Genomic DNA, 24,180 nt, shown 5'->3' on the forward strand with positions numbered 1-24,180 from the left:
GTTATGGTAGCCACTAGGAGCACCACAGCTTACTTTTAATGTTCCGTCTTTAAACACTTTCACTGATATATTGGAAATCAGTATGAATAACCTCAGAAAACAAAATATTTTTTTGGATTACACTGATACTCTATCATTCCATTATTAAAACTTTTTACCTTGCATCTATATTAGAAACATTATGCATTCTGTCCCTATATTGAGAGAACTCGAGACACCTCTCACTTAGAAAGGATTTTTTGCTATGTTAATAGCTTTTTGTCATGTAGCAAACCAGAGAAAATGATCTACAACAATCAAACCACAGTTACGACAGGTGGACAACCTGTGGCATATTAAAAACTGTAGTTGAAATGGCTTTAAAATTTATAGCTTAATTATAAAAACACAATTTAAAACTCATAACAGGGAAGCAGAGGCAGGCACTTTGAAGTTCCTTTCAGTTCAGCAAAATTTACTTCAATTAAGACTGCAGAAATAAGCTATAAAGAAAGTTCAGCAATACTTTGAGGTCTACTTTATGTCCACCACCTTTACGTATATTTTTACTCATGGCAACTGCCATGAAACTCTAACAGCTCTCTACAGCCGTCCAGGCAGCTGGGTCGCCATTGCCTGGACATAATGGTAGGAAGATGGCATTCACCAGGGTTCATTGGTACTCCAGTCACACAACAGAGTTGTGGCTATGCCGTGATCCAGCCTTGTATTAGAAACAGAACAAAAAGCCTTAACCCTTACACTTCAAGTTCTTTTATACCAAATTCTCCACTAAACACTACAAAAAATACCATCATTTGTGCTGTATTCATGCAAATGCACAGTATAAAAATGAAAAGCAAGGCAGCATCATGTCTCAAGACCTGGTTCCCACTGAAGCCTATACTGCTACCAGAAAACACCTCTGAAAATAGACCAGCCATGACAGTACATTCCTGTCTTTCCATAACGCTCAGGCAAGTTAAAGCACTGCATAAAACAGTACATTTCAAATACCCTCACAGTTAGAAAATATTGGAAGTGAAATATCAATGACATTTCTAAAAAGCAGTTGAGTGCCTTGGTTTATGGAATAGAACCTCGTCATTAGTTGGAGAATCCTCTCATCACTAAGCATGGGATCTTATGAAGGTTTATATGCAAGGTTGCTTTGTTCCCGAGGCATCACAGTTACTACCAACAGTGCCATTTCAGGACACCAGTATTTGGATGACAGCGCTTACAATATTACTGAAATGGTCTCTTTTTGCTCAGGAGTACTTACATGTACAAGGAGAGATGTGGAGTGCGGGAATTAACACAGGTAAGCTTTTAGTCCAGGGCTGTACAGAGGATAGCACATTGCTTGCGGGGAAGAGAAAAGGGGAAAGCAGCTACTTACTATATTATCTGGTTGTTACTTTTTAAAGTTTTTATTTGTTTGCAATTTCAGAAATATAATTAACAGTCCCCAGGCAAAACTGAAGAGGTGAAATACTAATGAAAATTTTAATGTTCAGCATAAAAATCAAAAGGATTTGAATACCCTATATACACATATATCCATTATTTAACACTTGAGACCAATTCAAATGTAGTATTTTCTTACCACCTAGGTCTCCATTTCTTTCTACAGTAAAATCATTTCAGCAATTCCATTTCTATGCCCATCTTCCCCTTTGAGAGACATTATATTGGTAAGTGTCATGTTTGTACAGGTAAGAATAGTAATCTTAAACCTCCGGGTTTGATTTGTGATGAGCATGGAGCAGGTGGGATATTTCTATCTTAGATTTATTTATTTAGGTTATGGTCCTTACAAGAAAAGTAAAAACATTCTGGAATCCTCATATGAAAGTTCATGCTGCTTCAAGAGAGCTACTTTACCTGCCCTCTTTTTTTCTCTTTTTTTTTTTTTCTAAGGAGTACTCCAAGATTATTACAACACTGCAATGTTTTCCAGTTACATTTTACCTTGTCTAGTACAAATATTCTGGGGAAAAAAACAAAACAATTTCAAATATTTTGCGATTTGATGATTCGGTGAATGAATCAGTGATTCACAGATACAGATTATTTCGTGGTATTTTCCCTTGTTGAACTCCAGTCATACCCCTTATTTTTGGAGGATATATAGTATCATATGATAGGTTGTGCATGAGAAGGGAGCTCTCCTCTAAATTCCACAGTCCACAATGTGATTTGGGTCTAAGCTATATACATGTAAATATATATACATACATTTTTATATATACTTCATATATTAGCCAGACACATTTAAGCTGATTGCCCTACAGAAAAGTCATCAATTACAGCTAGGGCAGTACCCATTTGATAGCTGAGAATGTACCACTGACCATTTATCCTTCATTTCAGGTCTAAGGTAAGTGTCAAGACTGGCACTGACACCCATCATAAAAGTGGGGGAACAAGAGGCAGAGAAGGTTAAAAAAGAAAAAAAAAAGCAAAATGAAACAGGAAAAATGAAGGATAAAAATAGAATAAAGAAAAAAAGAAATGGGAAGTATAACAACTTCACCGCAGGTGTGAATTGCTGTTCCTTGGTGTTACATCTCAGTAAACAGAATAAATGCTTGTTGTTGTGTGACTGCTTTCCAATCAGTGAGAGCAACGTGCTGTGACTAGTAATGGGTCATCTTTCAGCCTTTCTTTCTATGGGAAAAACACAACGATAATGATGATGACAGACCTGGACTGAAGAAAGGATGACGACTGGTCCATGAATTCAGTCAGGAAAGTCTCTAACTTTTTAAGTTACAATCATTGTTACAGTTCAAACTGGGTATTGCAATGCCTAAGATGTTTATAAAAAACATTATGGCGTTAATTAACCATTTGTCCACACCCTTCCTTCTTAAGTAGAAGCACTATCCTTAGCATTCCCAGGACAGTTCTACTTAGGTTGTCATTTATGTTGTAATGTAATAAAATCTTAGACGAAAGAGTGTGTTTCCTAACAAGGACATGCTAGAGGATCTCATTTAATGGTATGTGCAGGTGCTCTGTACTTTCTGTAACTATGCAATTTAGCAAAAAGGCATTTAAATAGATGAAACCAGCACAAGCGCTTACACACTTAAAAAAACATAATATGCACTAACGGTATGAAACATCAGCTACAATAACAAACATTGCAGAAGGCCTGGTTCCATCATCTTGCCCACCACAGATGAGTTTCACTGTCAGTATTTTTGATTTCTAGTAATGCAGTGTATACTTCGCTTCCTAGCGCAAGGCCACTTTGACTGCGGAGAGCTGCATCATTGCCTAGAGTGGTTAATACCAGCTCAGGGTGCCAACAAGTGATGGGAATTCACAAAACAGGAAAACAGTTTGGTTTTTGATTCCAGCAGGAGCCAACCCTGAGGATTCAGCAGACTGAACAGGGATCAAGGGAAATAGGTAAGTTTTATCTCAACATTGAAGAGTTATGAGCTATGCTATCACTTGCCATTTCTGACCTGGCCAGAGAGTCCTCACCCCCATTTTTAAACTACTTAAAGTGGCCATTTAGTTTCTTCTCTTAGAAAAAAAATCCAGTGAGAACAGAGCTCTGAATGATACTGAATCAATGTCAAGTACTCAAGTTATTTGTTATACATCAGCATGACAATCAAAAGAAATTGGAATTTCATTCTAGTGATCTCACTAAATCCTGATCTTTGATGCAATATTCAATTTGTGATTTTAGGGCTGCAATATTCAACTTAACATTTTATTGTTGAGTTTTGAAGTCTTTCCCGTAGATGATATACTGCAGCCATTCCTTGAGGCCTATAGAAAAGTTGGCAATCGCTAGTCTGCTGGCGGTATTACGGTATTTCTTATCCCCCAATCAGTATTGTTTTACCATTGCTCTGTGTTATGCTTCCACATTTTGTTTCTCTGTATCTGTAAAGGTAGACATGAAAACAAGTGCTATTTTTCCACCACGGCAACTTACAGCCTCAGATTGCCACCTTAGAGAGAGAAATTGGATGTAAATAATGTCATTTAATGTACCAAATAACATTTATACGCAGTAAAATCCTCCCTTCAGATACTAACTGCCTACTCTCTTTTATAGGCTAACACTTAGCAATTAAGCCACTGAACATCTGGGCTTCTGATCGCTCAGTAATCATTTAAATCAAAAAGAGGATCTACTGAATGCCTCTATGGGTCACAATGTGGAAGAAAAGCCCAAAGCAAAATATCTGTGGCATGTACAGAAGGGCACATTCTGAAAACAGCTGATGCCTCTTATTCAAAATTTACTAAAGCAGTGTGGGAAGCTGAGAATCCTGATGATTTATGTGGATAAATAACTTAGTGAGATGCAAAGGTTTGCACATCTTTATTACAATAAAACAACACCTGGTGCCCTTTTGTTACCATCTGCATGTTCAAGATAATTTGGTCAGCATTATTGGCTTGGAAGATAGCCAACGAGTCAAATTATTCACTAAATGGTGTGTACGAACAGAGGAATTACAAGCAGGTTTTGAAGTATGCTAAAAACAAATCTTTACAACACGTTGCTCTCACTGACAGCTAAATGGCAGGAAGAACTGAAGGTACTCTTTGACGTACCTGGCTAAACCAAGGTTCCTACAGGACAAATAGGACGTTGCAGTCAACACCTGTCCGTTGTGACTGAATCATCTATTTGTGAAGCATTTCTATCCCAGGAAGACCTGCGTGTCTGCACTTAAGATTACTAGCCACTTCAGAAAGAAAGAGGGAAACAAAATAAAAATAAATAAATAAACCCTGTACTAATTAAAAGAACATTTTCTGATGAAGTTTGCTAGAGCCAAAACCCATTCCCAGACCTTTACAATATGGGTAGACCAAGACCAACTGGGAAAGGAGCATAGGGGGTTGCAGAAATGGCAGTAGTGGAGGACAAGCACTACTCCAAATTCTCATGGAAACTTCTCCTGCACTTTATGTTAGGAGTAAGCTTGCTAGAACTGAGGGAATTAAATAGCATACCGGGGAGTTACTTGTACTAAACAATTTTTCATCAGAAATTGTGAAAGCTATACTTTCTTACGAATGCATGTCAATTGCTTGTTTACTCAGACATAGATCTTAATCTAATATGGAAGCTCCTTAGCACACAAAATTCCACCTATTTGGACCAGACAGATGGGATTTAGGCATTTTTGTCCCTCAGCAACTGTCATGGTCAGAAGCTGGGAGCAGTTGGATTTGTAACCAGAAACCACCATCCACAGGCACTGCACGATTCTGTACCTCTTCCTTATGATGCTGCTTATTGCATCTTTCAGCGATTTACCACATTTTCATGGAAATCAAATGTAAAATGGTAGAAAGAGTCCATGAAATGTCATTAAATACATAATACTTGATTGGATCTATAAATTTTTTTATCAACTAGTCCAAGGAAAAATCTGGAAATGTACAGAGGTGGGGTGTCCACTCTAGGATGTGGCTTCTAGCTTGTGGTTGTGTTCTCTCTTTTCCCCTACAAGCAAATTAAGTAGCTGTGGAGTAGCTCAGACCCTTTCACAACCCAGCCACAGACAAGCCAGTTTCTAGCCTGTGGCAGACATTACAGTATCTGTAAAATTGACTTACCTTTTCTAAACACTATTTTTCATGAATTACTGCCCCATCTGCTTCAAAATGCATTGACCTGAAACATGAGATACAAGTTAGTAGCCTAGAAGCAATGTTTCATGTTGATATAAAACACAGTGTAGTGAGGCTATTTTCTAGTACAGAAAACCAAAAAATCATAATTTGGGTTTCCTTCAAGAGCTCTTCCAGCAATCTCTTCATAATAAGAAGTACATTTACACATTCAAAATCTAGTCCTGTAGTTCAAAAGTTAGTTTTGGCTTATCTCCTAAACTATTTAAATGTAAAAGACTTCTAATGTGAAAATTGGCCTCTGTGAATAAAATACAACCAACACTAGATTTTTTTCAGAATTGCTGAAAATCCTACCAAAAAGGAAAGAACACTGCAGTATCTGCCTTTCAGAACACATCTTAGTTCTAGAAACTTGATGGACTCAGAAAGTACCTTATAGTTAAAAAAAATCAGGCTTCTTGTATTTTTTGAAAAAAAAAAAAGGTTATTTACAGTAACTTAATCTTAAATACTAACAAAATAAGATATAACAACAGAATTCTTGAATATCTTGGGGATAATTTGCTTACATGGAATTATTTTAATATTCTAACAGGAAGAAGGAAAGGAAGGAAGAAAAAGAGAAGTGTTTCTTTATCATTAAAGCATGGCTCCACTGCCCAGATGGAGGATGTAATTGAGCAAATCCACAGTTAGCATCATTGTAAGTAGGCTCGTTTATACCAGCTGAGGATTGGTACAATAAATAATACATATGAAAGACTCAGATACTGTTGGACTATTTAAATTTCACTGAACTTTTTTTTCTTTAGATTTCTGAAAAATATAAAGTGGAAACAAAAGAGGCACAGTCTTTTTGTTGCCATGATGTTCTGCAGAGGAAACTTGTCTCTCTTCCAGTAGCTCCACAGGAATTATATGAAAAAATGCTTAGATCTCTGATCTTCCTTGTTCATTTTCATGAGAACAGACAATATTGGGGAAACTTGCCAAACACAGGGTTAGCATTTCCTCTTTTTTGTTGTTTTGTTTTGTTTTACCCTTTGAAATAAGGGGCAATCTCAGGCAGTGTTCCCCATCCAACGCTGTTAAATCACACTGCTAAATATGGGTTGTGCAAGTTTCCAGCACTGCCCTGATCCTACTGTGCACAGTGCCCACAGGCACTGGCGCTGCTTGAAAATTAAGTTCTTTAAGCCAGATTAAGGTAAATTTACAAACTGGAATTCACACAACATCAAAGAATATGATTTAGACAACACTAGTCTCTAAACAATTATAAACCCTAATGTGAAATATACATGCTGAGGAAGAGTTCTCAAACTTAAGCAGCTTCAAAAATTGCTCATGCAACACTGCCAGATGCAGAAGTAAGATTCAGTAGTTGTAACTCAGTCATCTAGGTACAGAAAACTGTCGGTATGGGTTCACTTGAGGTTAACTGGAAAGTCTGGACTCCAGCTTTAGATTACTGAAAGACGTGAAATCTACATTGGAACTGGAATGGACAAATTTCTAAATCTATTTTAATATTCTCCCAAATTAATTTATCACATAGCAGTTTTTAAAATCACAGATACTGTTCAAGACATTTAAAATGCTTTTTTTCAACTGGTCTTGCACTGTGCTTTTTTAAATAACCTTTGGAAAATCTCAGTGGCTTAATGTTTTTACATGAACAACAGTAAAATTTGCTGCTGCTTTGTCTTCCTATGGGTGCTTACACCTGAAGGTTAACTTCACCAGATTTTGTCATTTGGTTTTTTGACAGGTCTGGCATGACATAATTAAAAGCTTGGGTGATTCGCTGTGGTTTAACATTATCAGAACCAGTCCTACGCAACAGTAGGGAGCACCTTTTATTAACATAACAATGACCACAACAACAGCCTGTAAGATGAAGATGAGTTGAGAATATGAATGAAGACTTACAAATAAATTTTTATAGAAAAAAGTGTTTGCATCTTGAAAGCATGAAATATTTGTCAGATGGCATAGCAAGCACTTCTCAAAAGTGCCTGTACCTAATAGAGGTTTCCACTTTACTCTTAAAAACAAAACGAAACAAAAAAAGGACATTTTCATCTTAAAGTGTCAGCTGATACTCTAAGCACTACTAGCACTTCATTGGTATCAGCAGGGTTTCTGGCTACCACGAGAATTATTTATGGAGATCTTGAAGAAACAGGCCTAGGAATCCTAAACCTGTCTACTCACAAAAGTAAAGATAAGACTGTACTCACTGGCACAGTATTTACCCATAAGACTAGAAGCTGAAGATGTGTTTACAGGATCAAAACCCATAAACACCTACCACCTATTCGTAACTACTAAAAACACTGTAATTTTTTTTTCTATTTTAAAATGATAATACAATTCACAAACATAAGACTTACATTATAGAACAATGAATCTCTGGTGTCACACTAATTAAAAAGCTAGTATTACATTACTTCCTCAAGGGCTCATTTTATAATTTTTAGGATTATAGCACATTGATTAATTTATACAAGTTTTTAATCCCCTAGTATTTAATGAAGTCTATGAACTTGGGAACGTGTGTATAATTTAGATTTGTATAATTTTATTACATAGGAGAAAAGTTAAACTGGTCATGTACTACTTCATAGAAAAGTGTCTGAGCACACCAGTTCAACCATCAGCCTATTAACCATTTGCAATGAAACATTTGAGTCTAAATTAATTCTAGGGTTATTAGATTATTTTTCAGCTTGCTACGGACTCCAACAAGCATTGCTTGTCTTATGTGCTTGTCAACTGCCTTTTAATTAGCTACTGTGTAACAACTGAGCACAGTGGGAAACTAATATCTGTTCAAGTTATCTTCCATATCATTTAGAGCGCCTTGAAAATGACATTGTCATTATCCTGTACAGCCTCAGATTTACCCATTCTGGCACATCAAGTTAAAATAGCATGATTCAAATAGAGGTTCATAAATGCACCGCAACTAAACGCAAAGGGAACAAGCAAAATGAGCTGTTGAAGAAAAAATCTTCCATAGAGATAAAATTTTGAGCTGGGCTTTGGTCTACTTCATTTTTACAGACTCCAAAATGCAGCTCGGTCACCTCTAAACCCACCTACAAATCACAGGCTCACAAAAAAAAAGATTATTATTTTTTTAAATTTTCCATATAAAGTGTAAAAATTCCCAAAAGCTGGAGTTTTGGGAAACATAACCCTAAAATCTAAAGCCAAGCCTTACAACTTTTTCATGGGGCAACAAGACAAAGCCAAAAAATTCCCAGGCACTGAATCTTACTGGGCCTTACAGTAGGTCAGGGGCTGACTCAACTCGGGGTGTTAATCAAGGGAAACAGGAAATTTCTGGACATTTGGAGTATATTTTCTGGTCCAGTGATGCCTACAAAGAAATATTACAGTCTCCAGCTCTCTCCAAAAAGTAGATATGAAGAAAGGAGACTTCTTATTTAAAGTACTGAGATAAGATTATTATGGGGGTGGAGAAGGGCACAAAGGTCTATTTATAATGGCACTTCCAGACTCCAAAGTCTTTTCACTTATGTGAGAAACCAAGTTTCATTCTTCTGTGTTTTCTTCACAGAAGACCTTGTCTGAGAAAATTACTGAGATTTTTCTCACACTTTGGATGTTCCAAGCTGTGAGAAATAAGGAAGAGAAAAAAAAATAGAAAAATAGAAAATGAAAGGAATAAACTTGCACTGTCACAAGTGCAAGTTGAGCTGACCAGGGAATCTTCTTAAATTTCAGATTTATGAACAATCCCATAGCGACATGTTGCACAGATTGTTCTTTTTGTTATGTGTTGGTTTTATAGAGCGTCCTTCTTTATTTTCTCTTTCTCTTTAATTTGGAATTACTACATTTACACGATAATAAGTAATTTTAAAAAGACACATGAATGTTAGTTAAGTAATAACTGGAATTAATAAGCACTTTAGTCTGCAATCTGAGAATTCAGGATTTGCATTCTCCTTCACATCACTTTTCTATCTGGCAGCATCTCAACACTGCCTTCACCAACTAAACATGGCAGCTGTCTAGATGGGTATTGACGAAGACATTTTCTGTTGTATTTATGTTTTCCAAACAAGTGAGCTAGCATGATATAAAACACTACTTAACGCCTTGCCCAGATACAACTTAACACTGTTTTTACTCAGGAGAATACCTACATTAAGACAGGAACAGCTTCTGCGTTGGTGAAGGTGGTAAGTTGTCTCTACGTGATAAAAGATGTTCCAAAACCTAATAATTAACTCAAGTTAGCAGACTATTTAAAGAAAATCCCTTTCTGTTACTATTTTAAAAAGATCTAACACTGACAGTAATGCTAAAAATTACTTTAGTGCCAGAAAGTACTCAGCTGTAAACCATTTGTCACCTCTTGTAGAGGAAGCACCTTTATATTATTAAGTACCTAGGTTTATTTCGATGCATAGTGTAGTACTAGGCAGGGAGGTAATTACACAGCAGGGAGAAATGTGTCTGTGAAGGCAGTGGGAAGAAAAGGCATTATTTGTTTCAACTCCCCACAATTATATTCATTTTCTAAATGTCTTTGAAAATCTTCCTGACCTGTTATGTTTCTACCTCAGACAGCTGAAAATGATGAGGGTCTGAGTAAGAGTCATGCTTTCCTTTGACAGTGAGGCACACAGTGTAAAGACAATGATAATTTTCAGCTCAATGTCTCGGGGAGCTGAGATACAGTACATGTGGTAGTGAAACAAGGCTTCACTGTAACAGCTTTTACTTGCTATTTACAACTTCAAACTTTCAATATGTACATACTTTCAAAATTAAATTCTCCATAATTTCCTTCTTGGTTTTTTTGCATTTAAAATGGAAAATAATTACTTGTAAAATGGAAGATGCAGAAATGATGCCTGAGCAATGCTGTAAATCCTTTCCTCACCTATACGCATTTGCGGGAAATTATCTGTTTCTGTGGTGCAATTTAGCAAATCAAATATATGGAATATATGCAGTACGGAAACTGCGGAAGCTCTCAGATTAAAAAAATTATATATTAGGTATTATTCTTTAGGTTGCCATTACAAATTCCATACATCCTTTTGTAGTGCTATACATTCTCAGCATCTCCCTCACTATTCGCATGTTATCTTTTTGCTACCTCTTATTGTTCAGCTATGTCTAGTTCACCCCAAATACACAGCACGGTATCTGTCACACATCCTGTTCGAAAATGCTGTGCAACAGTGCCATTCATTCCACACGTGCCATCACTGTAGGATCATTTACTGAATCGAGTGGCTCTATGTCCATACTGCAATACTGGCACGTTCATCAGGTTGAAATAGGGAACCATTTCCTTAACTGTATGGAACATTACAGGAGCTGACAATTTCTTTGCTTTAGTACGTTTTACTTCTATTGTAACACCTATATAAGGGTAAGTGATACTGGCTGTGATGTTCAGCCAAGACTGCCTAGATACTTTCTGTCATAAAACCCTGCTTTAGCTGCTTATAGGTTTCTACACTTTAATTGCTCAGACTGACATTTTCCATTCCAAGCTGATGTCTGCCTCAGGCTGATTTTATTTTATTTTATTTTATTTTATTTTATTTTATTTTTGGTTAAGTTTCAGCAAAAAATAATTTTGCTTTTTCAGAGAAGAATATAGTGGAGAATACATTGTTCTTACACTGGTAAATTTTGCCATTTTATGGAGCAATTGTAGCATTCTATGCTTTATTCTATGCTTTAGAATAGCGACAATGTTTTACTTCAAGTAAATGTACGAAGAAGCTGGAAAATGTATCCAAATTTAGACAACTTAAGAGTTTGGTGGGAATTTCAGATAGAACGCTTCAAAATGACTGAATTGCTCATGCTGCAAATTGAAGCATTCAGAAGTCAGGAGTGAGGCAGAACTAAGGAATAAGCAGCAGCTTTCCCCTGATTCTGATTACATGTCATACAGCCTTGTATTTCATAATTTAGAAGCACAGGTGACTGAATTAAGGTTGCATATCTCGCATTTCCTAAGTTTTGAGGGTTTTGTGTTGGTTGTTTTCTTGCAAACTACCTCATTCTTTTTAACAGCAGTTGATTTTGTTCTGTAGTTTGCAATAACATAGAGCAGAATGCAACATCTGCTTACTTCAAAATACAAATCAAGGATTCTCTACCTAAACTCTGTTGAAAACACATAAAGGTCTCATGCTAAAAAAAAATCTAAAGCAGACACTTGATCAAACAAGCTATTGTTGGGGTGGATTGCCTGGGAGGGCTTGTATAGCTGAGTTTAGTAACATCAGGGATCCTGTCTGAAAGGCGTGTTCAGCAGGAGGATCTCTAAATGATTTATGAACAGCTGAATCAATAAGCAACCACTGGTGTTGAAAATGTCTTTTGAAGTAAGGTATCCCAGTCTGCCTCTACAGTGCCTGTCTAGAGTCCAAAATAAGGAAGCAGGCTGAAGATTAACATCTCAACAGGCTTTTGAGGAGTAGGATTTCCTAAGGAAGTCTTTCTTAGTCATTTAACTGCTATTGCCCCACAGACAAAGGTTCTGTTAGAAGAAAATTGAAGAAAATGTCATGATATAAGCTATGGGATCTCTGTAGCACTGGTGATACAGGAGTTTCCAGTGTGCAGCTGAGAAGTGCTGGTTACTGCCTGTATAGATGCAAACAGGATTTATTTTCAAGAGGAAAATGTCAGTGTTTTGAAATGCTTGGATTCTGCATCATGCATAATCTTTTGCTTAGGTTCTGAATAATGAATTTTTAACAACAACAACAAACTTTAAAAATATTAGAAAAACACGAGAACTTCCTTTCCTGTTTCACATTTAGAAATGCCACAGCTGTTGGCTGTGAACTTCAGGGGCTCTTTGGCTGTCCTTGATGCACAGGAGCAAGCTGAGAGAAGACTCTCCCTGCAACAGTGCAAGAGCAAATTGATGGAAACCCAAGGCTTTGTTGCTTGTTTCTGAGAACAAGAAAATCTGACACTCCCAGCTTGAGTTAGGGGGTCCAAGAGCTGCTGGGTTCACTGTCACAAAGCATTAAATTCAATATGAAGACAGAGCTCTTCAGCATGCAAGATTCCTCATGTAAAAGTAGGATCAGGCTCCCAGGCTTCTGGACTACCCACCTCAGGACTAATAGCCTGCAGCAACCATTATTATAATCTTATTCCACAGTTGTAAGTTCTGAGAAAGAAGATGGGAAGATCTATCAAAGCACATTTCCATCCAAAACATGGAACCGAAGTCAGAAATTCTGACTCTTGATGTTCCCCTGCTAAGAACACCCATAAAATCTGTTACCAGAAGTTGTATCATCACTCCACTCCCAGAAGCGACAGAATAGCAGCCTTACTGTACTAGCGAATGTGTCATACATCCATGGTTTCAACCCATAAACTGTGACAGACATCCTTCTAATCATTTTCTGAGAGAAAAACTTTGCTGAGTGAAAACTCCTGACCCAACTATAATAATTATGTTCAAAGCCATGAGAAGTGCCAGGTACCTGGATGGACTTTAAAAGTACTGAACTGCACTGACTATCAATTCACAGATTAAAGATTTTTTTTCTTAAGGGGGAGATAACACCAGACATCTGGCTGAATTTTAACATTTCTTAGAAAGGGACTTGACAAGACAACAGATTCACAGTTAATGAATTCAAAGCTTCATGAATATATAACAGCTCTAGCTTTGCGAAAACGAACATTATCTCCAGAGAGCTAAGCTACAGAGCAGTGATGCCGTATTTTGTCAGGAAGGCTACCCAGCTATGTCACCATGAAGAATCAGCTGATTTCCTTTGGGATTGCCACTGGTTCAGAACAGCTATATCTAGTTAGGATAAAACACACCAAAAATGTAAACAAATAACATAAAGCTGATTATCTTCCCTTTCAATGAAGTTTCAAATTCCTCATGACAGATCAGTGATGGATGCAGACTTCTTTAAAGACCCTGTGGCAAGAATTATAGCACAGAGAGTGTAAGAGAAAGGAAAAGCTTATTAGAGCTTACACGGGGAAAAAAACTGGCACACGAAGAACGGGTCTCTGACTCTATGTCTGAACAAACTATTCCACATGGCAAATGGATCACTGAAAACAGAAGAGCTTTGTGCTGCCAGCAAGTATTTTTGCTTTCAATGTACTAGAATCTGGAAACAATAGGAAATAAACCAGAAGATCTTAAAATGTCACAAATAATGTAGGCATAAATTGTAATTAGGCTGCATGAATACAGCAAAAAGTTACCATAAATATTCACTCTGATATTTATAGACACTTGCTATGGTCACACTGACTCACCTTGCCACGAGCATCCAATAGACTGGGACAAATATTTGTAGAAAGCAATTTACAGCCATGGAAACAAAACTCCATCTGCCTGAGTATCTTCCCTGAATTGTTTGCAGAATCAGTCATTGTAAAGAATCAGTGCAACAATATACAGTATGACACAGACATCTCACTCCTGGTTCTCATTCCTGGCTACACACCCCACAAGCAGTGAAAGAATGCAACCCAGCTGTGCATTGCCACCATTTGCAATCATGTTCAAGCAAGTGCCAAAGCCTACTGGGATGTTGCCATTAGGAAATACTGCTGGAAAAGTAAATTAAAACAAATGTTGCAAATGAGTAGATACGGCAAATACAGATTTTGATATCTATCCTTCACTGAAATGACAATAATACTATAGCATGACAGAGTTTAGGATCACCAGATCTCATGGCGTTCTTGACACACCTCTTTCCCCTTTCAGAACAGGGAAAATGGAAAGTAAGTTACTTGCAATATTACTTCTAAATGCATTCACTTAAACTGTCACATATAGAGGAAACTTATTTCACTGTATGCTGGACAACAATGGGTTACAAAGGAAGTGAAGGGAGAACCATACACAGATGCCCTGTCCCAAAATGTTTAAGCTCTGTGTGCACACATCACTTCACAATGAAAAATAAAACAGGTGCTGTCAACAAGACTATGTTAGAGGAAATCAGATAGGCAAGCATGAGTAATTACCTCACTAAATCAAGTAATCTCTTTAATCTTAAAAGGAAATTTCAAACCTCTCTTTTAGCAAGCTTTATTTCAGTTTCCATACCCAATTTAGGTGTAAAAATGTTTGGTTTCATTTTTAAGAAACCCATAGCAGGGCTGAACTTTGAAGACCGTGTCTTGTTGGGTGTGAAGAAATTATTTAAGACAAATTATAGTGCTGTCACACTCATACCTCATAGTTTAAAGTAAATCTTGTCATCTAATTATACAAGAGCTTGAGTTTGTTCAACAAATTTCTCAGAGGTATTTGTGTGGCACTACATTTCCCTTCGCCTTTGATTACAGCCTATCATTTCAGTCTTTTCCCTCTATAGCTTTCTATGTCTTATTGTGTTGTATAACAGGTTGCATTTATCACATCTCTTCAGCTTTGCAAAAGCAGATAAAACCATGAAGTCTCAGCACAGTTCTTGGCAGTTCACAATTAAAGAATTATTTAAAAACAAAAGTGCCCCAGAAAGGGATTTCTGCTCCCAAGCTAAGAACTACGACAGTACAAAAGTGGGTCTCTGAAAACAGTTTTGATGTCCCGCCCACAGGTCTACTGAGACAATTAAGGGAAAGGGAAAATTCCCCATGTGTCTTAATTCCCATGTTATCTTCTCAAAATGTCAGGACAATCTTGACTACAGTCAGCCAAGTCAAGATAATTATTTCAAGAAAAAGTAGTCTTCAAAAGAATCTGTCCCCTTCTTGCTTATAGTTGAAGTTGGATAAGCTTTGAGTTGTTCTAGAGTAGTCTTTATTAAGGCGACAAGAAGGGCAAAGAAATGTCAACAGAAAATAAATAAATAAATAAAAAGGTTAAGTAACTGCTCCCTAGGAAGTGCTTAACCAAGTTGATTTTACATCAGTGAAAGAATTCCATCAATCGATACATTAGTCTAAAAAATACAATAACCAACCTCCATAGGAAATGCAAATCACTTCAAAAAGTGTCTGGAATAAGTAACCAGGCCCGATTTTGAAAGACGACATCTCATCTCACAGATGTTATTTACTGTAAGCCAAGAATAATACTTATGGTTTAATCACCTGATCGTAATAATCTGGCTTCTTAGTTAATCATAACTGCAAGTACTTGTGGACATACGGCTGCACATCCAGAACTGGAAAGCTGCATAAAGCCCATCTTAAAATGGGTCAATTAGTGTTCTCCAGTCCATATTTTGTCAGGCCCCTGGACAAGTATTTTCTAGTTCTTCGATCAATCTAACATTACATACCTCATGAGATCAAACTCTTCCCCAGTAGTGGTTAAGGAGATACTGTATCATAGCTTGGTTCATGTGCTCACTAATTAAAGTTACCTTACAAAATGCCTCAGTGTTGAGCTGTGGTTAACATTAGCAAGCTGTGAAATTAAATTTTGATGCAGTTTTGAGGCCTCCCCTCAAAACTCAAGTGCAAATGCGTCTATTTCATTAAGTAATTAGGATCACTGAAGCTCATATGGAGGGAAATAGCTATTTTAAAAGGGCAATTGTATTTGCTTAATTTTTTCCTTAGTCTATTCTGACTGCTTCTTTTCTCTCCAGTGGAAGAATTGCAGCTACCCTATCACTTCTTTCAGACAATTATAACACATTCCTATTATCAGACATATTCCACAGGAATCAAAGTTATGATATCACAGCATTCAACAATATCATTACTGAATTCTGCAGTTCATTTTGTCAGAAATAAACTGACTAGTTTTCTTGTTGTGAGCTGGAGGCTTCCAATATTGAAATTTAAATTAAAAAAGGAAAGAATAGAGGATAAGACAACCTCAGCTGTCTACAGCTTAACAACTCCATCAAAATCATCAGCTTTTCCACTCTTTCTATTATTCAGAACCTGATTCAAAATCTTTTAAAACAGCACCTCTATTCCAACATGACTTCAGAATCAGAGGTTCAAAATTCAAGCTTCACTTATAATAATCGCTAGAGCCACATCTTAGCAATAAAATCAGCAAACAAAATCAGAAGCAGCCAGCCTTACCTACTAGTTCAGGAACTCTGATTGAAAGTAAAAAATAATAAAGGAAAAGAATTACAAGCATATTTCAATAATCAATCATTCCTCAGCAAATTCCTTGCTTTTTTTTAAAGGAGAATTTCCACTGAATTTCCATCTTCATCTTTTTAAGAAGTCAGAGCCCAGCTAATGACTTTATTTCACAATGACAAAGATTTGCCTCTTCACTTTCTAGACCATGCCCCTTCAAGAGACTTTCATGTTTTTGTTGGCAGTGAAGAAAGAAGCTATTTACTTGTGACAAGAAAAATCTTACTGATGGAAAGTGAGAGAGCTTTTTTGTTTGTTTCTTGATTAAATCAATGAAATCCAAAATGTACCAGTTTCACTTTCCATTTTGAAACACACTGGACAGCTGCAGGGCAGAATGTTATTCCTTCATTATTCTCTCTATTAGTCTTCAAATAATGCTATTTGGGATCAATGATCACTTCAGACATGCTAATATAAACACAATTTGTTTCCATAATAATTGGCATGCAGCTACTTAGTGCATTATAAACGGCTGTATAAATTAATCACAGATTCATACACTGGCTATGTGCTCTGCAATTTGTCTTTGCAGAGTTACTACTGTCAGATCAAGTTTTTATCTCTTCTTAATTTTAAGCATTTAATTACATTAGTATTCACACTATAAAACACACAAAGAAGTCTCAATTACCATTGTCCTTCATGAGATGAATTAATTTAAGTCATAAATCCACTCTGCTATACCAAGTAGCATGCAAAGGTTCACTGTTCAGCTCATGGACTGTCTGGTGTTTTCTTTCTGTCCATATGAATTATCTTTACTGTATTCTTACTGAAGTGTACAAAATGTCCATTTGTCATTGTGCTTTTCATTTGCTTTTGAGTTGGAGGAATAACCCCTCATCTATTAGTTTATTTAAATGTCACTGAACCTTTATGGGTATGCTGCCCCATAAGTAATGGTACATATTCTGTAAATCAAACTTGTAAAAATATCTCTGGCTTTCACAGTTTGGTAGATTACCCTTAAAATGAACCTTTTCTCAAATTATTGCCCTCTGTGTTCCAGCACATTTAACTTACAGAAACTGTAACCACAGTGGAAAAAAGCAAAGGAAACAACAGAATGGATTCAGCATTAGTGAATTTTACAGATGGATCTTTGACCTTAAAAAAATGATTAGGAGTTGCTGTGGTACATGAGAAACATCCCTCTGTGACTCATGACTGTAAATGTGGAAAATGTTCACTGATGATGTTCAGATTAGCAGGAATTTCATGAGGTCTGAGTCGAACAGCCCAGTCCAGACTCGGCACTTTGTCCTTCTCCTGACTGCTGTTCTTTTCATTGACTTACCGCACATTCCCATGCATTGACTAACAATGTATGGATTAACCAACTGCAATTTTCACAAGCTGCGAGACCATGTTAACACTACTCTGCATATAATGTTTGCCACTGTTCATCTGCCTGTGCATTAGGAGATGCTTTCACCTTGTACTAAGTGTGCATTGCCCACCACCTTCCTCCCTTTTCCTCAGAAGATATATTTGCCAGCTGCCAAACTTTGGGCGAACTTCTTTAAGTGACTATATCCAGGAACCCTTTCTGTTCTTAAACACACCTCCACCTGCCTATCCTCAAGCAAAAGTACCTCGTGATGTCTCCTCCCATAACAACGCCTGCTGGCCTACCCGGGCAGGGCCCACGGCCCACTGCTCACCGTGTCAGCCCAGGCTCTAGGGATGCTGCCCTGTCTGAAGGGACTGACGGAATTACGTCTAAGTTACAGAAGGGAGATAAAAATAAGGTTCCTTCTCTTGCATGAGAAAGAAGAAGAGATGCTTTTCTAAAGGTAAGAGGGAAAAGTTGTGCAAGACAAAACAGAATTGGTTGAAATGGATGATGGAAGGTATTACGGAGTGCAAAGAAAGGGTAGAGCATGGAGCTAGCAATACAGTAGGATAACTTCATGTACTGGTAGAGAAGCCAAGAGACAGTACTAGCAGATAGTGGATGAAAAAAGTAAGAGGATATGAAAGGATTATGAATTCAAAGCTAGCCTATAGTGGCTTAGTCTCCTTGCTCAAGATACAGATAGAAACAGTGAACACAGGTGTCTCAAAAGAGAGCTTTCCATCCAGGTTACGGAAGTGCACTTGTCAGGTACCGCAGAAATGTAGAACAAGTATTTCCTCTTGACTTCCTTGCGCAACTCATAAAAGAGATTATCCAATGAATAGAAAGGCTTGTTCACCAACAGGTCTATTCTGCACCACAGACACCAGGCAAATAATACTCTGAAGCATGTCTAAGAAAGAGGAGAGTAAAGTTATTGACATGCTGCTAGAAAAGTTGCTCTTTGAATGGCAGAGCCATGGCTAAGAGTGAGAGGGCTGCTAAGCCAGGGCAGGTCCTTAAATGAGAAGTGTGACTTTTCTCCTTGCCTTAGCAGGAGTAAGAAAATAATTTTCAGCAGGGTCCCTGCTCACTATACATGAGATGTTTTCTCAGTACCATGCAGTTAATCCAAGTGCCTTCATATGAAATGTATTTAATAGAGATTTTTAATGGTGCCCTTAAAAACAGCTCCACTACTTTGAAGACATACACATCTACTTTCTTCCAAAATCCCTCTAAGCAGCTATTCTGTCTCTACCCTCCTGAGGAACATGAATAGATTTGCTATTAAGCAAGGTAGTTCACTTCTCTTCCAAATCAGACATGGACCTGAACTTACATACAACTTATGTAGTCAGTCAATAAAGAGAGAATGATGTAAACCAGATTCATATTCTGTGAACCAACTCCATATTCTGCCAACAAAAGGATTCACTCTCTCTCCACTGGCAACGGGCAGTGTTTAAGAAAGCAAGGTTCCTTTAGATGTATAAAGTAAAGTGATAATCATCTCCAACCTCAGTACCAAAATCCCTTTAAAAATTTAGAGGTAGTTCCTGAAACACTCCAGTACTCTTTATAATCTTCAACAACTTCCAACCTAAACAAACAAGAAATTAAAACAATAACAAAACCAGCTCACAAACAAAGTAGCCTAGAAATATGTCTAGAACTATCTAATTTTTACAACTGCACTATTTCCCCATTTCCTATTGTTCAAATGCCCTAGCCAGCCAAAAGAATGATACAAAGAGCAAGTATTCTCTAGCTATAAACTCCACCCATGGTAAAGTCCTGAAAAGAAAGTATGTATACTAATTTGCTCTCTATAAAGTCACTAATTATATTGAAAAAAAACTGTAACACATTGATTTTTTTTTCTTCTGCCCTTGGGGAAGAAGTTTGTATATAATTATCAGTTCTCTAACTCTTTACTTGCCCTTTTGTTTTAATAATGAAAGAAATTCTTTCATCTGTCTGCAAAATAGTATTGCACTGAGACAGGCTGGAGGAAATATGAAACCCAGCGACAGTTCAGGGCTCTGGAGAAAACAAGCAATATTTATTCCTAACCTCTTACTGACCTATCACTGGCCTTAGACAAACAAGTTAAACATTCAATTAGTAGAAAAGAAATGAATGTGCTGTTTATTAATTTGGAAGAGAAGACGCAATGTTGTGCATATTAATTCACTTAATATGCTACACAGCATCTGAACTTCTGGTAGATAAATCCTTTCCAGTTTCAGATACTCAGTCCTAAGAGGAAACTTGGTAGCAAAATGTCTCGCACATGGGTCTCTGCATATTTGCATTACATAGGAGAAATTTGGAATTAATGATTTCGCATTTTCAATACGTCTTGAACCTTGTTTATTTATCACAGATCGAAGCTGCCTAACTCCTTGATACCTATTCATTTTAACTTGTTTTCCATCCCATACCTACTCCCTCATTCCCTGCTCTTTCCTTTGATCTTTAACTTCTATCTCGCTTCTGATTTACATCTGTATTTACAACCACCGTCTTCTAACCCCATTATAAAAAAGCCTCTTCGGTTCAACTGCCTATCAAGCTGCCTATCACACTACTCTCCTACCCAGAGTATACCCAAGTATGCTGCCTTGCAGCAGCTGCTCCACCCCTCCATTTGCTCACACCCTTCTATAGGTGCAAACACCACCAGCGCTCCTCACCTTCCTTCCTCTCTCTTGTGACAGGCTGGTGGTATCTTTGCAGGGGCAATGCGGACTGGATGGGTGGACTGCAGTGGAAGTGAAACCAGGTTAGATCACTGGGCTCAAAGCACAGTGGTCACTGTTCTGAAGCCCAGGTGGCAGCTGTTTAGCAGTGGCATTGCACAATGGTCTGACACTATTTACCATCTTTGTCTAGAAAGAAAAACAAACACAACCTCGTTATTCTTCCTCCTGTCCACTGCAAGATTAGAAATACAATCTCAATGCATTCTATACATACTGAAAAAAATATATATACACACATTTTCACTCTGAAGAGTAGAATAGACTAAAAATTTTCTAACTGCAATGTAAGTTCCTCAGCTTTCTAGCAGTAGTGTTTCACTACTGCTCAATAAAATACAGCTATTGCTGATTTATTATTCTATTGTTTGACCTTGAGAATATCTGATCACCACGCATCAACCCTGCCTGTACAAAATCCTCTTCCAATCTGTTGTGTGCTATTGCAGATAAGAATTTAAAACTTAGTCTAGTTAATTAGATGTAAAAAAGAATGGGACATAGAAATCTGAACTCGATATAATTCATTTCTGGGGACAAAGAGGTCAAATGTGCAGTACACTAGAAAGCTTATACAGCTTTTCTGGGTATTTATTCAATACGGTTAGTCTGAAGCTTCAATAGGTAGGCAGCAATGTCCCATTTCAATAATGTGCTAGAAACCGTAGGTACTTCTGGAATTATGCCACAATTTACATTGACAAAAGACAGTTTTAACACAAATAGCTCCGTCCCACAGCTGGAATCCCAAGTATCTGTCAGTATGAAATCTCTCTTGAGAGGGAAGATGAATGAACAATATATGTTTCTTCCCTTGGCCTCCAAGTGGAATTAAGAAAAAAAAATCGTTAAAATATATTCATATCTTGTCTAGCTGGTAGCTGGTATTTGAAATATTACATTTGTTTTCATGCAAACAAGATATACTACAGGTAGACTAGGCTTGGCACCTCATTTCACAACATTTTCTTAGTTTCATATGTGCAAAAAGAGTTCGAGACCTATACTTACGAATGATAAACAGAATCAGATTCATTCTATTAGTCTTTGGATAAAATCCATTAGGATTCATTCCATTAGGAAAGGAAGTATAGAAATCTGACTCCAAGAAAGCACATACATTCATGTATTGACATGAACATTTTTCACAGCAAATCTAGAATCTTTTTACAACAACTGACAAATAATAAAACTTTGTGTTCTTTCTTACTGTATATAGATGTTCTCTGTATCTGTGATCATGCATATTTCACTGCATCACACAGTTATGAATACTGGGCTATCTGTTTCAAAAAGATGCATCTGATCTTCTTAGTCATAAATTGTCAAAACTGTTTCGTCTTCTCCCAAGGCCTTACTTTTTGTTCAGATTTTTAAACTGCAGAACAGCATTTTCCCAGACTCCCAGCTGCATGTTTCATTCTAGTGTTTTGACATGCAGCCATATATTTCATTGCTTTGTGGCTAATACACATTTCCCATAGGAGGAAGGTCTGAGGACCTTCTTTTTTTTTTTTTTTTTGAGAATAGATTGTATTAGCTAAATTTGTATTTTTCTCCAGAAGACAAAGAAGTCTGCAAGTAGTTTTGTGTGCATGGTTAATGTTAAGACCATTTTTCTTGTAAAGTTCTATTGTTGCAGAGAAGTTGAGTAGTCTTGGCTTAAATTTAGAGACAATGCAGAAACCTGCTGCTTTACTCAGAGCTGTAATAGTATACATTAGCTGGCGAGGAGGTTTGCAGAGTGTCTGTAACAAAGGGCAGCAACACAGAACTTCAGGAGATCTAAATCTGGAACATTTCAACTTGACATTTCATTTGTTTGTATAAATCACTGTGGAAGATGGTTGAGCACTCAAGTTAAAGCTTTGATTATCACATTCTGAAATCATGAGTAAGAGTAATCAAATTGTCTAAATAATGTGAAGCTGTCTTATTTGGTGCTCTCCTAAAGTAGTTATAGTGCTGAGTTGGTAATTTTCTCAATGTAGTAACTTCATGAGCAACAGTAAACTTTCTCCATAATACGAACATAAAGGGAAGGACAACAATAGGTGTTTTGAAATAAAATCTATTTGGAAGAGTACTTATTTGCTGTCTGTATTAACAACTTTTATTTTTAGAAGACTGTCTATACAGAACAATTTGGAACAAACAGTCAAACTTCAAAATGCGAAACAGGCACTTTTTGCCTACTGTTTTGCTTTCAATTCGGTTTTGGGGGTTTCATTGCCACACTGATGAGTCAATGAGGCTACTTCTGGGTGTAAGAACAAGAGTTGGAGCACGTAGCAATCACTACGTGGAAACATCTGCTGGATAGCAATGTTTATAGTCCAGGAACTATTAAAAAGAGTTTTCAGAATAATTTTGGTTACATTTGGGCACTTTCTCTGGAAATCTAACCCTTGGAACAACTGAAAACATTGGGGAGAAGAGTAGAAAAGAAAACTGACCTGTGCAGCTGTTCTACTTGGCTAGCTGGGCTACAAACGATGTCAAAGGAGACAGCCTACATCCAACCACTAAAACACGAGGACATGATTATTGTCAGAGTATTTTATCACTACCTCCTATCTTGCACAGACAAAATTACAGCTTGGGAAAATATTATGGGAGGAGGCAGGAAAGATGAAGCTAGTTTTGCCTTACGGCAAAATTGACTTCAGTGAAAATTCATTTTTGTCTATGTGACACAAAGAAATAAGGAATAAATAGTTCAGGGTTTCACAGCTTGGCTGTAGATGAAACACATCTTGTACAGCCATGGAACTATACTGGAATAAGTGCCACTGGGAAAATTAATAACAGGAACAAGTGATCGCATGAGCAATAGAACTAGTGAACCTTGTTTTTTATAGATTTAAATTGCATGCTGGGATTCTCTGGTGTTTTATAAAGCAGAACCCTTGCCTGATTGTCTAAAGCACTGCCTGTCTGGCCTTTCCCTCCACAGTGGCATTAAATAGGCTGTACTAGTCCTTGCTTATATTCATGACTTCTTTGCTATTTTTGGAATCTTATTATTTTATTAAATTCGGTTCAAGTTAGCCAACTGGACAGAAGACAACACTCCAAATGTTCCATATTCTCCCTATCCCATACTCAGAGTGATGATTTGTATGACTTGACTGAAAGAGGCAAGACTAAAAAACACCCTCCGTGTCTTCCCATGCTACCACAATTGAAAGGAGCTTCCACAGACATCTGCCCAAGTAATGCATCATCCTCCTTCAGAAGTTGCTTTAACATTCCTTTTCTCTGTGATGCTGACATAAAAACTGACAATGATCAGTTTGCTAGTGTCCTAAGACCATTGCTTATCTCACAGACCAAAAGTGC

This window comes from Cygnus olor, chromosome 12 (genome assembly GCF_009769625.2).
Source record: "Cygnus olor isolate bCygOlo1 chromosome 12, bCygOlo1.pri.v2, whole genome shotgun sequence".
Taxonomy (NCBI): domain Eukaryota; kingdom Metazoa; phylum Chordata; class Aves; order Anseriformes; family Anatidae; genus Cygnus; species Cygnus olor.